This window comes from Nannobrachium achirus (genome assembly GCF_963921795.1).
Source record: "Nannobrachium achirus genome assembly, chromosome: 3".
Taxonomy (NCBI): domain Eukaryota; kingdom Metazoa; phylum Chordata; class Actinopteri; order Myctophiformes; family Myctophidae; genus Nannobrachium; species Nannobrachium achirus.
Window position 1 is genome coordinate 22,701,194 of NC_137812.1, and position 13,567 is coordinate 22,714,760.

Genomic DNA, 13,567 nt, shown 5'->3' on the forward strand with positions numbered 1-13,567 from the left:
GGCTTATTGGTAAGCCGTGAGTCAGATGATAAACCTTTGTGCTGTATACAGTATGTCTGCTTTACAGTAACAATTAGTGTGCTATTACATAGTAATAATGCAGTGATACAACTAAGCAGTTAAAATTAGCCAAAAATAGCAGATCTACAAGCTCACAATGCCTCGCGCTGCAAGGCCGTGTGAGTTTGTAGATCGGCTATATTCGGCAAAGAGTTTCGTGTCGTGGAGAAAAAGAGCAGACCAAGTACAGAGTGAAAGGTCAAGTTTATTAAGTATTGACGGTTCAAGTGGTTACAGTAAATACTCTGATGATTTTGCTGTCAAATAATGGAACTATGGAATCACTGAAAAGGTTATAGGGGTCCCTGCTTCATTTCTCTCTCAACTAAAGGGTCCTTGGCCTGAACACATTGAAGACCTCTGCTGTAGAGCTCTGTAGACCCTGATATTAGATAGGTGATAGTGGAGGGTTTAGCACACAACACTGTAGAGCTCTGTAGACCCTGATGTTAGATAGGAGGGTGTGGAGTCTATGGTTATCATTCACTATAGGTTATCATTCACCATCGTCGGCAGGTTAATATTCACCAGTGTCAGCAGTTAATCATTCACCAGCGTCGGCAGGTTAGCATTCACCAGCCTCGGACTAATGGGACATCGGACTAATAACATTAAAAAACGCTGCACGCCCCATCTACTGTATCTGTTAATAGACTGAATGTCCTTTTGGACATTAGGATGTCCTAACCCTAACCCTAACCCTAACCCTGTCCGCCGTCTGTCTGCACTGATACTAAACAGTGTCACCACCCACCACCATGGTAATAGCCGCATACTGAAACAATGCACAAATTATATTTGTCATGACTGACATCACTGATACTAAACAGTGCCCAAAATGACTGACATCACGGAGTTGTCACAGACTGGCATGGGCACAGAACACCAAATATGGGCATAACAGAGAGCCAGATATAGATACAATGGGTATTACACAACTTTATCTGAGCTTTATGAAGTTTATAATGAAGTTCATAGTGTATAATGACATCTTATCATAAATACATAAAACTTAATGAAGTTCTTTCTTTCTTTCTTTTTCCTTTATTAATTCAGGGGAGCCCATTGAGAGCAAGCTCTCTTTTTCAAGGACACCCTGATCACATCATAAAAACCACACAAGCAATGTAAAATACAATAGACAATCAAACCACAGTATAACGTTACAGATGCAGGAAGTACATAACATATAATATAGTTCTTACACAAAACATGTGCATTCACTATGTAGTGTGCCCTCAAGGAGCACTTTAAATGTCCCTATAGAGACCAATCGAACCAGTTTCAGAGATTCCTGAAGTTTATCCCACTTGTGTGGAGCATAATACTTGAAGGCCGTCTTTCCTTGCTCACTATTCATAGTTGGACAGGAATACCTAATGAATACCTGTGAGCGAGTTGCATGTCCAGTGACTATTGGTTCTACCAATGTGGATAAATACAAAGGAAGTTTACCACAGAAGGCCTTATAAATAAATAAAATACAGTGTTGCTCTCTATGAACTGTGAGAGATGGCCAACCTACTTTTTCATATAATAAACAATGATGGGTAAGATAATCATCACCAGTTATAAACCGCAAGGCACGGTGGTAGACAGCATCAAGAGGCTTCAGTGTGGAGAGTGAGGCATGCATGTACACAGCACATCACCATAATCAAAGACCGACATTATAACAGATTGTTCAGCGAGAGAGAGAGAGAGAACAAAGAAAAGTCTGACGATTTGATAACCCTAACCCTACAGCCCATTAGTCCGAAACTAGTGAATGCTTACCTGGTGAATTCTAACCCTAAACTTAACCCTAACCAATGTAGGACTAATGAACCTTTGTAGTTATGGGTAGTCCCCTCAGATACAGGGGTCCCCATCCTAAATACTACAGGGTAGTATCAACATCTGTTGTTCATTGGCTAGTTGAAAATAGCATATCTTCTAAGGTTCTGGGTTCAACGTTAAACGTTTTCAGGCCAAGGAGGTCCCTATAACCTTTTCAGTGATTCCATAGTTCCATTGTTTGACAGCAAAATCATCAGAGTATTTACTGTAACCACTTGAACCGTCAATACTTAATAAACTTGACCTTTCACTCTGTACTTGGTCTGCTCTTTTTCTCCACGACACAAAACTCTTTGCCGAATATAGCCGATCTACAAACTCACACGGCCTCGCAGCGCGAGGCATTGTGAGCTTGTAGATCTGCTATTTTTGGCTAATTTTAACTGCTTAGTTGTATCACTGCATTATTACTATGTAATAGCACACTAATTGTTACTGTAAAGCAGACATACTGTATACAGCACAAAGGTTTATCATCTGACTCACGGCTTACCAATAAGCCCTACTGCGGGCAACAAGCATAAAACATACACGCATGTAGTGTGTGGTTAGTAAGTCCAGAGAGTAGATATTAAGTTGGATATGAAAAATCATTTATTGATACAAAAACAGTAACATGCAAAAGATCTTAAAACAAAAGCACCAGCACAGCATAACACGGTCGAAAACCAACAGTGATTGACAGATGAAGGCAACAATTTGATTGACAGCAGGCGTTACCATAACAACCACCTGAAGCTTACAAAGACAATTGGCATTTGGTGATACATATCGTTGATACGCCTCTTCAGATATATTATATACAGTATATATCGTGATACAATGCATGTTGAATTGTTAATACAGAGAATTAGCAATTTCGTCTAAATCAGTAGTTGTCAAACCTCATCCTTTTTCCCTTTTATTTTTTGTTATCTTGTAGGAGGTTGACTGTTAAGTAACTTGAAAGATAAACATAAAAACCAACATGAGAAAGAATCGTGATAAGATTGTGTATTGTGATACAGCTTATATATATATTTTCCATGTATTCTTCCACAAGATAATGCACCATTTTCAAAACGTCTGCCCTCGATGCAACAAGAGTAACAGTTAACAGAGTACTGACCCACAGGTTGAGAACCAGGGACGTGCTGGGCCCCTGATTCAGCCCGGGAAAAATAGTTGGAGAGGCCCTAATTGCGCGCTATAGAGAGAGATCTCTCTCCATAGCGCTGCTGCTACTCAAAGATTTGCCATTTGAGTTATAATTTGTCGTTGTCGGGTAGAAAACCGTTTGTTTTGTATTTATCATTTAATAAAGTAATTAAAGAGGCGTTGTGTGCTTGTAGATCGGCTGTTTTCACTACTTTTGTGCGACAGCCTTGTTTGATGAAGCAGGGCTTTGCGAAAAAATGTACACATTTGAAACTTGGAGATACAAGGTTTCTGCCCGACAGTGACGATTTACTTTGTTGGCCGCCCAGCCCCCAAAATGGAACGAAGGCCAACATTATGTTTACAGCAGAATTGAGCAGACATACAGATTAGAGCTTTGGAATCAGTGTCTAAATAATTAATTAATTGATACGTGCACTGCTGCGCAAGGTCATGAGTCATGACATGATGTCCTCCTGATATATACATCATACAATTTGATTTGGAAGATAGCCTACTACTGCTGCTTTATTATGGTGAAGAAGGTTTGTAAGATGGGTGGGTGCAAGCACAAACGTTCTGTGTCTGGTTCACGCTCCTCTGCTCTGTGCCAAATTCTGTCTGTCTGTCTGTCTGTCTGTCTACCTGTCTGTCTGTCTGCCCACAGCGTGGCAGCCAGGCAAAATGCCTGGCCAGGCGAAAGGACCAAATCTGTTAAGGCGAATAAGTTATAGGCGAATGGGCTGGTGACCGTGGGAGGTGCTCTCCATTCCGGTAGAAGCTGGTGAGCAGCTCCTGGAAGTCCATTTTGTTTCATTGTCCTCAGGCAGTTGCAGATAAATACTCCACAAATCTGTCCACCAAATCCAAATGTAAAGAGTTCAGTCCAAAAGTGCTCCAGTGGTCGCACATGCTGATCCTGCTGTAGACAGATCCATGCTGCTCTCTCGGAGGTCACTGTGGCAATCCAGAGTCAGCCGCAACGTTGACCTTCCTGGCATGTTTGGGCTTCATCTGTGGAGAAAAACAGAGTTTGTGTAAATTTGGAGTGCCCCAACTAATTGCGACTTAAGGTTGCCATGAGAAATGTCACAGCTTATCTCCGTGTAGACGTGTGTGTGTACACATTTTTACATATGGGTTGGTTCCCTTGATACATCCGGTGACATCACCTATGTAAAAGTCCATATATGGGTATTCCCCAGAATCTTTTATGCCCATATATGGAGATTCCTGATTAAGCCCATATCTAACAGAACTGCATAATGGAATTGCCCATATGTGGAGGAAGACAGCCCATATTATGTGCGGCTGGTTCAGACAGGGATCTCCATGTATGGGCATAAAAGGGACGTACAGTACATGGATCTCCATATAGTATATGGGTAACTGGTCCGATATACATCACTGGCCAGATGGCCAAGAATTGTCGCCCTGAGGCGTCTTACTAGTTTAGTAATCGTAATCAAATCGGCACATAATCGCTGGAATTTCTATTAATACCGTGCTAAAGAACTAAAACAGGGTTCCCACAGCTTTTTATCAATTAATTTCCAAAACTGCGCTGCGAGACGTTGTGAGCATGTAGATCGGCTATTTTCACAATTTCTGGCTCTAATATTTGACAATTTGGCCCATGTTTAATTTGCCATTTCAGAGGTATTAACCAAATCAATAACCAAAGACAATGCATAGCTATTTTTTCCAGGGCCTTCCAGGAGCCTTGATCAATTCCAAAACTTTTCCAGTACTGGAAAAATATGATTCTAATCTCAAAATATTTCCAGGAATTTCATGACCGTGGGAACCCTGGTAATAATTGTGACAGGCCTACCTGGTGCTTATGGGGTTGGCTGGGATGATGGTGACGTAGCTGGTCTGTGGGGCTGGGGCACCGTGGCAGCCTGCATCTTCCTCGTCGATGAAGCGAATGTTCTTGGGCCTTTCTTTGAACTGGTAGGCCAGGATGCCCCGCTGGTAGTAACACACACACACACACACACACACACACACACACACACACACACACACACACACACACACACACACACACACACACACACACACACACACACACACATTACTCAGGGTTCCCACAAATGTTTTCCAATTAATTTCCAAAACTTTTCCAGAATATTTAACCCAATATACAGGACTATATAACTATATTACTCCTATGCACAATGCCCAAAGACAGGTAGTGTATGCCAGTGGTTCTCAACCTTTTCAGGCCGTGACCCCGAAATAATCATGTTTTTACTGGGGACCCGGCACCCTGACGAGCACTAAAGAGTTGAGAAATGTTGTATAACACTGTTCTATTGTGAAAATAGCAGATCTACATGCTCACAACGCCTCGCAACGTTGTGAGCATGAAGATCGGCTATTTTCACAATTTCTGCCTCTAATATTCAAAGAATGCATAGCTATTTCTCCTGGACCTTCCAGGACTGTTTCAAAATATTTCCAGTAATTTCATGACCGTGGGAACCCTGCTAAAAATATGCCTTGAATATTTATTTTTAAATTACCTATTTGAAAAGAACACGGTTACCATTTAGCCTGACAAATGTGTAGCTATTCTTTAATCAGAATGTATAAGGTAATAGCTAAACAAATGCCACAATCTGATTAATTGCTTAAATAATTGACAGATTAAACAACGTTTTCAGGCCAAGGACCCATTAGTTGAGAGAGATTGAAGCAGGGACCCCCACAACCTGTTCATAGATTGATTAGATTCCATATAGTTTCATTGTTTGACAGCACAATCATCAGTGTATTTTCATGTCAATTTGTGTTTTCAGATATTTAACCACTTGAACTGTCAATATTAATAAACTTGACCTTTCACTCTGTACTTAGTCTGCTCTTTTCCCCTATTCACCAAAGCTCTCTGCCTAAAATAGGAGATCTGCTATTTTTGGCTAGATTTCTCAGAATATGGACGCTAGGGTTCAAGTGGTTAATAAACAAAAGTTTCTATCACTCAAAGATTTGGAAGACCCCCCTGTAGTAACTCTGGGGACCCCCGGACCCCCTGTTGAAGTAAAGAACAGCGGCTTTACCTATCACTTTAATACTGACAACAAAGCATTCAAGGCATGCTAAGGGGGTCCCTGCTTGCTTCATCCCTCTCTCAGCTAAGCAGGGACCCCTTAGCTTTAATAGGGGGACCCCTTAGCTGAGAGAGAGAGAGAGACAAAGCTGCTTAATCTCTCAGCTAAGGGTCCCTCTCTGTCAACTAAGGGGTCCCTGCTTCATCTCTCTCTCAGCTAAGGGGTCCCTGCTTCATCTCTCTCTCAGCTAAGGGGTCCCTGCTTCATCTCACTCTCTCAGCTAAGGGGTCCCTGCTTCATCTCTCTCAGCTAAGGGGTCCCTGATTCATCTCTCTCAGTTAAGGGGTCCCTGCTTCATCTGTCTTTCAGCTAGGGGGTCCCTGCTTCATCTCTCTCTCAGCTAAGGGGTCCCTGCTTCATCTCTCTCAGTTAAGGGGTCCCTGCTTCATCTCTCTCTCAGCTAGGGGGTCCCTGCTTCATCTCTCTCTCAGCTAAGGGGTCCCTGCTTCATCTCTCTCAGTTAAGGGGTCCCTGCTTCATCTCTCTCTCAGCTAAGGGGTCCCTGCTTAATCTGTCTTTCAGCTAGGGGGTCCCTGCTTCATCTCTCTCTCAGCTAAGTGGTCCATGCTTCATCTCTCTCAGCTAAGGGGTCCCTGCTTCATCTCTCTCTCAGTTAAGGGGTCCCTGCTTCATCTCTCTCAGCTAAGGGGTCCCTGCTTCATCTCTCTCTCAGTTAAGGGGTCCCTGCTTCATCTCTCTCAGTTAAGGGGTCCCTGCTTCATCTCCCTCAGCTCCCTGGCTGGGGGAGATGTTTAATAATTATTGTTTCCTTTTTTTTTCTATTTTCCCAAATAATTATTAAAAATAAATGAGGAAAAAAAACGGCCTGCTCACATAGGAGGGTAATATGAGTCAACAGAAAAATAATAATGGGTGTTTTTAATGAATCTATCATGGTTAAAATGGAGTTTGAAGTTACAAGTGTGTTTATGTGGAGAGAAGCTCACACGCTGTTTCCCTGTTGAGAGTGGAATGTCCCTTTAAGTGAGTCGCAAAGATAAGCATACAGATTACAGACTACACATCCTGACATGTAACAACATAAACCCCCGTCATTGTATCTTACCTGAATGGACTTATACCCAGGAATCGTTCATAAATCCACCACGCTTCTTGTTCCTGATGTAAACAATCCTCCAACAGTCCACACTCCACACACAGAGCGGAAGACGAAATAGCAGGTCATTCAGTCAACTGTAGGACAAATGCAACTGGCTTAAGGCCGTGGAAGATTGTGATTGGCTCTCTCCACCTTAACCCAGTTGCTTTTTTTATACGCTCGGACTGAAAGACCTGCAAAAAATACTCTCCCACTGCGTGACGCTGGCCCTGTGACGTCAGTCCTCAAAATAGGAAATAACATATTATCGTTTTGCTTACTTTATTCACTCAAAATATAACGTTGGTCCTTGCATTGCACATCCTTGGAAAGCATAAAATCGCCTTATTTTTTACAGAGTCAAGAGATGAGGGTTTCATAAAACACAACTGTAGGACATTAATACAATATCAAGCCAGCCTGGCCAGCATATGCGCGGTGCATGCTGGGTAATCCATTTGGATAAATAAATGCTTTTTGCCAAGTCATCCTTTCACATTTGTCTTAACTGTGACCAACATTTAACAGAAGTTACATTTTTAAATTGGATCTGAGACAAAACACTTTTTATATATTATGTTTAATTACGATAGTCATTTGGTCTCGTCTCGTTCGTGCACCAAAAAAACAGCAGTCACGTGACTGACATATCGGCCGATGTGATGTAATAGAACATTACATTATCAACAGACAGAATGTCTGATTAAAACATAGTGCCTGAACGAGAGTATGGGCATTTTCCATGGGACGTGAACATAATCAACAGAGACTATGTCTGATAACAACATAATGAGTTCCTCAGTATGGGCAATATGGCCATAATGGGCGCATTCTATGCAGTTAATAAAGGCTGATAATGGACATTCTATGTTCTGATAACGTTCGAAGCGGGTGCGAACAAAGTGTCACAGTTTGGCTTGTTGTCAGCTTTTAGATCAGCTGGCATAACTCTAACCCTAACCACTAAATATCTAATCCTAACCCTATGACCTTAGTGCTTGCTCGACAGGGGGCAAGTGCATCTGAGACCTTAATGTCAACCCCTGGCTTGGGTCGGCAACGGCCCTCAATGTGTAATCCTGATTCCTCATTCTAACGCCTAACCCTAGATGTCTAATCCTAACCCTAACCTGAATCTCGGTTTGACCCAGACTAGGGTTCATGTGCTTAATCTAGATGAGAGAGAGAGAGAGAGAGAGAATATCTGCATGACATGCAGGGGGCACACTTGCTCACGCACGCACACACACACACCGCTCGCACAAGATGCAAACGCAAATTGCTCACAATGCACAAATTCACACACCACTCCTTTGCACACACTCAGGCTCGCTCAAACACACACACACACACACACACACACGCACACGCACACGCACACGCACACACGCACGCGTGCACACACGCACACACACGCAGTAATGTGTGTGACCTATGATAGCTAGCTCACGGCAGTGTGGGAACATTACTGCTTCAGATTGAAACAAATGAAGACAGCTTCTCATTTACTCACAGTCCTGACACACACACACACACACACACACACACACACACACACACACACACACACACACACACACACACACACACACACACACACAGTATGAGACAGCGTACTTGTGAGAATCGTACATCCTCACCTCACTTGAGGAGATGGGAATAGTTTTTTTGTTTTATTACTTTTTACTTTTCAAGAAGCCGGTTATGATGCAGTTAAAGAGGTGGTGCCATAGTTCTGTACTTGTTCTGTTTTGTACGTGTCTATGGAGTTAACAATACTCTAATGGACCCCCAGGTGTGGTAATATGCAAATATGACTTCCCTGTGTATTTTGTGTTACTTCCTGAAAGCTGAAAGCCTCTGGGCTCTATTTTGATTGTCTTGAAGTACCAGCTCTTATGCCTTAACTTAAAGGCCTGTCCATACTGTCTCAAACCACCAAACCTTTTGTCGGAAAGGTCCGGTTCAACTACAAAATGGCGTCACTCGCAACTTCTGAAAAGCATTACCCCGAATTAGAGTTCGGAAAGCTGCACGTCGGAAAGTCGGAACTCTCCGACGAAAAGTTTGGTGGTCGGAGACAGTATGGACAGGCCTTTAAGTTAAGGCATAAGAATTGGTACTTAAGACAATCAAAATACAGCCCTCTGAGTTAAAAGGCCCAATACACCGATATAACAACATTATAAAATCATCCCCTCCCCTTTTCACCATCCAACATCATTGTGGGTGTGGCTAACTTAAGCTGGGTCACCACCTACCTGACAACCAGGCATACTTAAAGATGGGGTGCCATGTTTTTCCCCCCTCTAAAACATGATTATGAGCTATTATGATTAATATACTAGGAGGAAGATTTTTTTCCCAAAAGGTGTACAGAAAGAGTTAAAATTAGGTTCTTATGTGGCACACCCACCAGTTCATTAAGTATGCCTGGTTGTCACGGTTGATGGTGACCCAGCTGAAGTTAGCCACACCCACAGTGTTGGGTGAATGGTAAAAGAGGAGGGGTTGATTCTATGATGTAATTGTATCTGTGTTTTTGGACCGGCACTTTTGACCCACAAGGTGGCAGCCTCCAGGAAAAAAAAACAAATACAAAGGGAATACATAATTGCTCATCTCCAAAAAAGAAAAAGAAAATAAAAGAGACAAAGACAAACATAAGACAAGCAACAAAGCGTGGGACTGGGAGGATGACTTGAATGATTCAGATTTAAGCAGGCTGCGTATTCTGCTTAAAGGAGAAACAAACAAAAAGTGACAGAGATCTCATATATGGGCATAAAATGGATGCAGATAAACAGATATCTCCATATATGGCATATATGGGCATAAAATGGACGCAGAATCACAAAGATCTCCATATACGGGCATAAAGGGACACAGACAGACAGATATAGATATCTCCATATATGGGCATAAAATGGACGCAAGTAGACAGATATCTCCATATATGGGCATATATGGGCATAAAATGGACCCAGAACTATATCTGCAGTGATCTCCATATATGTGACTGGGTCTGGTACTTTGTTCCTTATGTCTGCATTGGTCATTTTTCTTTTTTGTACAGATTATCCAAGTACAGAATCTAAGCTTTCATATGACGTATCATTTGTTGAAATTGGAGCATATTTGAAGAAGTTATGGACATTTTAAACTTGTTGCACCATAAACCCCAAAGTGCTTAAAAAGCCATTTGAATGCCAGGAACATTGACACCTCTAGGTAGCCAGAAGTGGGTGTGACAATGGGAGGGACAATAGGTACTTACCTACACCCCTAAATCACTCCCCCCAAGTCAAACCACACCCACAGTGGTATAGCTGTCAACTTCAAATGTACTTTTATTCCACTACAATTATTTAAAACTACTATTTAGTAGTAGACCTGTGGTAATATATTGTGCTATAGTGCTTGCAGCCATGTCAGAAATAGTGGCCAGTGGTCTTTTCTACCTCCTCCCCTCCTTATATGCTCATCCTGTCATTTTCTCCTTTTTGTAGTTTTTATTTTTCACTAAAATAGTGTATTACAAAATAAAAAGTTTTTACAGTGTAAAAAAAAGTCTATTACAAAAGAAAGTGTTTACAGTGTACTCTTTAACGTCGGCTACGAAGCTTGCGGAGCATCTGCTGTACACAGCAAATAGTCCAGTCATTATTATGAAAAAACCTAAAACAAATTGCAATAGTACTATACACTACACTGTAGTGTATAGTAAGTGAAGGTAGGTAGGTCGTTTTCAAAACTTTCCCCTGATGGGATCCCTTGGGACTTTTTTTCTCTCACTAAGGACATATTGAGGATACAAAATCAGTTGAGTTTGCTACTATTGCAATTTGTTTTAGATTTAGCCTAATTTTGGCCTAAAATTACTGGACTATAAAGCAGACAGCTAAAGCAGAAGCAGTGAAGCACGGTCTTCTACAGTTTGGATCAATGGATTTACACGTTTTCTTTCTTGGGAGCATTAGCAACACAGAGCACTTTTGCAGCACGTTTTGTAGTAAGAACGTGGGAAGCGGCGGACGGGCTTGCAAAACACACTTTTTAGGGCACTCTAGCTCGGACACAGAACGGAGAAACGTTCATGCGGACATGGGGTCCGCCATGTTTGTTTACAAAATGCGAGAGCTGTAGCAGCCGCTCGACCAATCAGGAGTGCTGTGAGGCGGGTCGCTCCAAATGCAGCCATTTGATTGGAAATTAGAAACCCAAGTTCTAATAAAGAGGCTCTATGGGAGGGACACCAGACCGAGAAAGGAAGCACATTGGTGATGACGTAGCTCGGGATGGCCTGCGTACCAGAATGTGTGTGTGTGTGTGTGTGTGTGTGTGTGTGTGTGTGTGTGTGTGTGTGTGTGTGTGTGTGTGTGTGTGTGTGTGTGTGTGTTGGGTGCGTGTTTGTGTGTTCAGGGGTTAGGCAGGGGCGCTGCAGTGTATAATCTGTGTTGTTGGATGACGGGATGAGATAGAGAGAGAGAGAGAGAGAGAGAGAGAGAGAGAGAGAGAGAGAGAGAGAGAGAGAGAGAGAGAGAGAGAGAGAGAGAGAGGCTTCAGGGCCTTCCTGGCTTCCTGATGAGAGACCTGTGAATTAAAAACTGACAAGAGAAAAGTCTTACCCAAGACAAATGCTTCTCCTGCCACACTCATTATTATGGGGATTACTGTCATCTGTGTGTGCGTGTGCACGTGTACGGCGTGCGTGTGCGTGCGTTTGACGCACGCGCTAAGTGTTTTTGCTGTTATTAAAATAACCCTATTAGCCGTGATGTATGATGTTTCGCTGATTAAGTTTTACAGAGCGTCTCCAAACCTGTCTTTTCACCAGTCAGGACCATTTTTTAAGCTGCTAGAGAGAGAGAGAGAGAGAGAGAGAGAGAGAGAGAGAGAGAGAGAGACTGAGAAGCTGGCTGAGGGAAGTGTAGAACAGGAAGGCATCGAATGGGGGACGATCTGAGTGTGTGTAGCAGCTGAGGTTCTCGATGTTTCTACGTGTCATTATTTCGACTAAGGGTTAAGTTTAGGCTAAGGTTTTAGGGTTAGGTTTAGGCATAGTTTTACTGAGGTTAGGGCTAGGGTTTGAGTTAGGTTTATGCGTAGTGGCATTCACCAGCGTCGGCAGGTTTCACCGGGTTAACATTCACCTGCGTCGAACAAATGGAACGTCTAACAAATGTTATGTTGAAATATCGACGCGCTCCCGCGGGAGAGTGTTTTCTGCTGGTGTTTCAGTCCGAGTTTATCAAAGGGTGCGTTCGGAAATGCGCACCGGGTGTGTGCTCAGTGTAGTGAGTGCCTAAACCCAACCCTAATCCTAACCCTAACCTCAGTAAAACTATGCCTAAACCCAACCCTAACCCTAACCCTAACCTCAGTAAAACTATGCCTAAAACTAACCCTAACCCTAACCAGACCCGGTGCGCATTTCCGAATGCACCCTTTGATACACTCGGACTGAAACACCAGCAGAAAACACTCTCCCGCGCTCCCGCAGCTGTGTATCAGCCCAGGTCACACGGCTGCTTCGGTAGTGCGTAACACTTTACTTACCATCTAAGCTTTACGGAAACTTACGCAGCTGAGCGTATCGCGGTATATGCGCACCCTCCCGTGTCGGGTCCATGTTAGCTGCAAGTGAGACAAAAACATGGACACATGTTATTTTTTTCTGCAGCGAGTGAGAGGCGAGGGTAGTTTGATCATGATCCTTCGTAAGAGAGAAAAAGAGAGAGTAGAGACGTGCGAGCCTGTCGGGACCCGACCAAGGCCGGGCCCAGCCCGGTTTTCTCTGCCCGTTCTGTATTTCAACTTGGGCCCAGGGCCGGGCCAGGCTCTGAACATTTTGTGCTGTGAATTTCAACCTAGACTTGTGGGCATGACCTCTCAGTATGTGCCCTAGCTAGTATATGGAGGGGGTGTGTGGGAGGCAGCACCCTAGGCAATGGGTTCTCTCACTTCTCACGCTCTGGTCTTACATACAAACTCTCATTGGTCGTGTCACGAGTAAATTAGCCAGTGAGCTGGCTGCACTGAGCCGAGGGTTTTGAGGATGAGGAGCTGGGCTGACTTCCGGGTGAGGAAAGGTCTGATCCTACGGATGTTATGTGTGAGTGTGAACCTACAGGATCGGGTGACTGATGCAATCTGTGCCTTGAGAGCTGGCTGTCAGGGACAACACCAAGGTTCTTAGTAGTTGGAACCTAAGTTACCAGGGCACCAGGAGCCATATTGTCACTTTAGTGCCGTCCCATGATGCCTAGGTCAGCAAGGGTGTCCAGGAGCAGCTGGTGGTTCACTGTGTCGA

The 13,567-nt window shown here is 43.3% G+C and overlaps 1 long non-coding RNA gene across 1 annotated transcript; it reads right to left on the reverse strand.

The window, feature by feature from the left end:
* Positions 1 to 3,664: 3,664 nt before the first annotated feature.
* On the reverse strand, positions 3,665 to 7,301 carry LOC308281896. Its single transcript, XR_013961880.1, has 3 exons — positions 7,222 to 7,301; positions 4,871 to 5,010; positions 3,665 to 4,050 (listed from the first exon to the last, which is right to left on the reverse strand). It is a non-coding gene; the product is annotated as an uncharacterized lncRNA (long non-coding RNA).
* Positions 7,302 to 13,567: the final 6,266 nt, after the last annotated feature.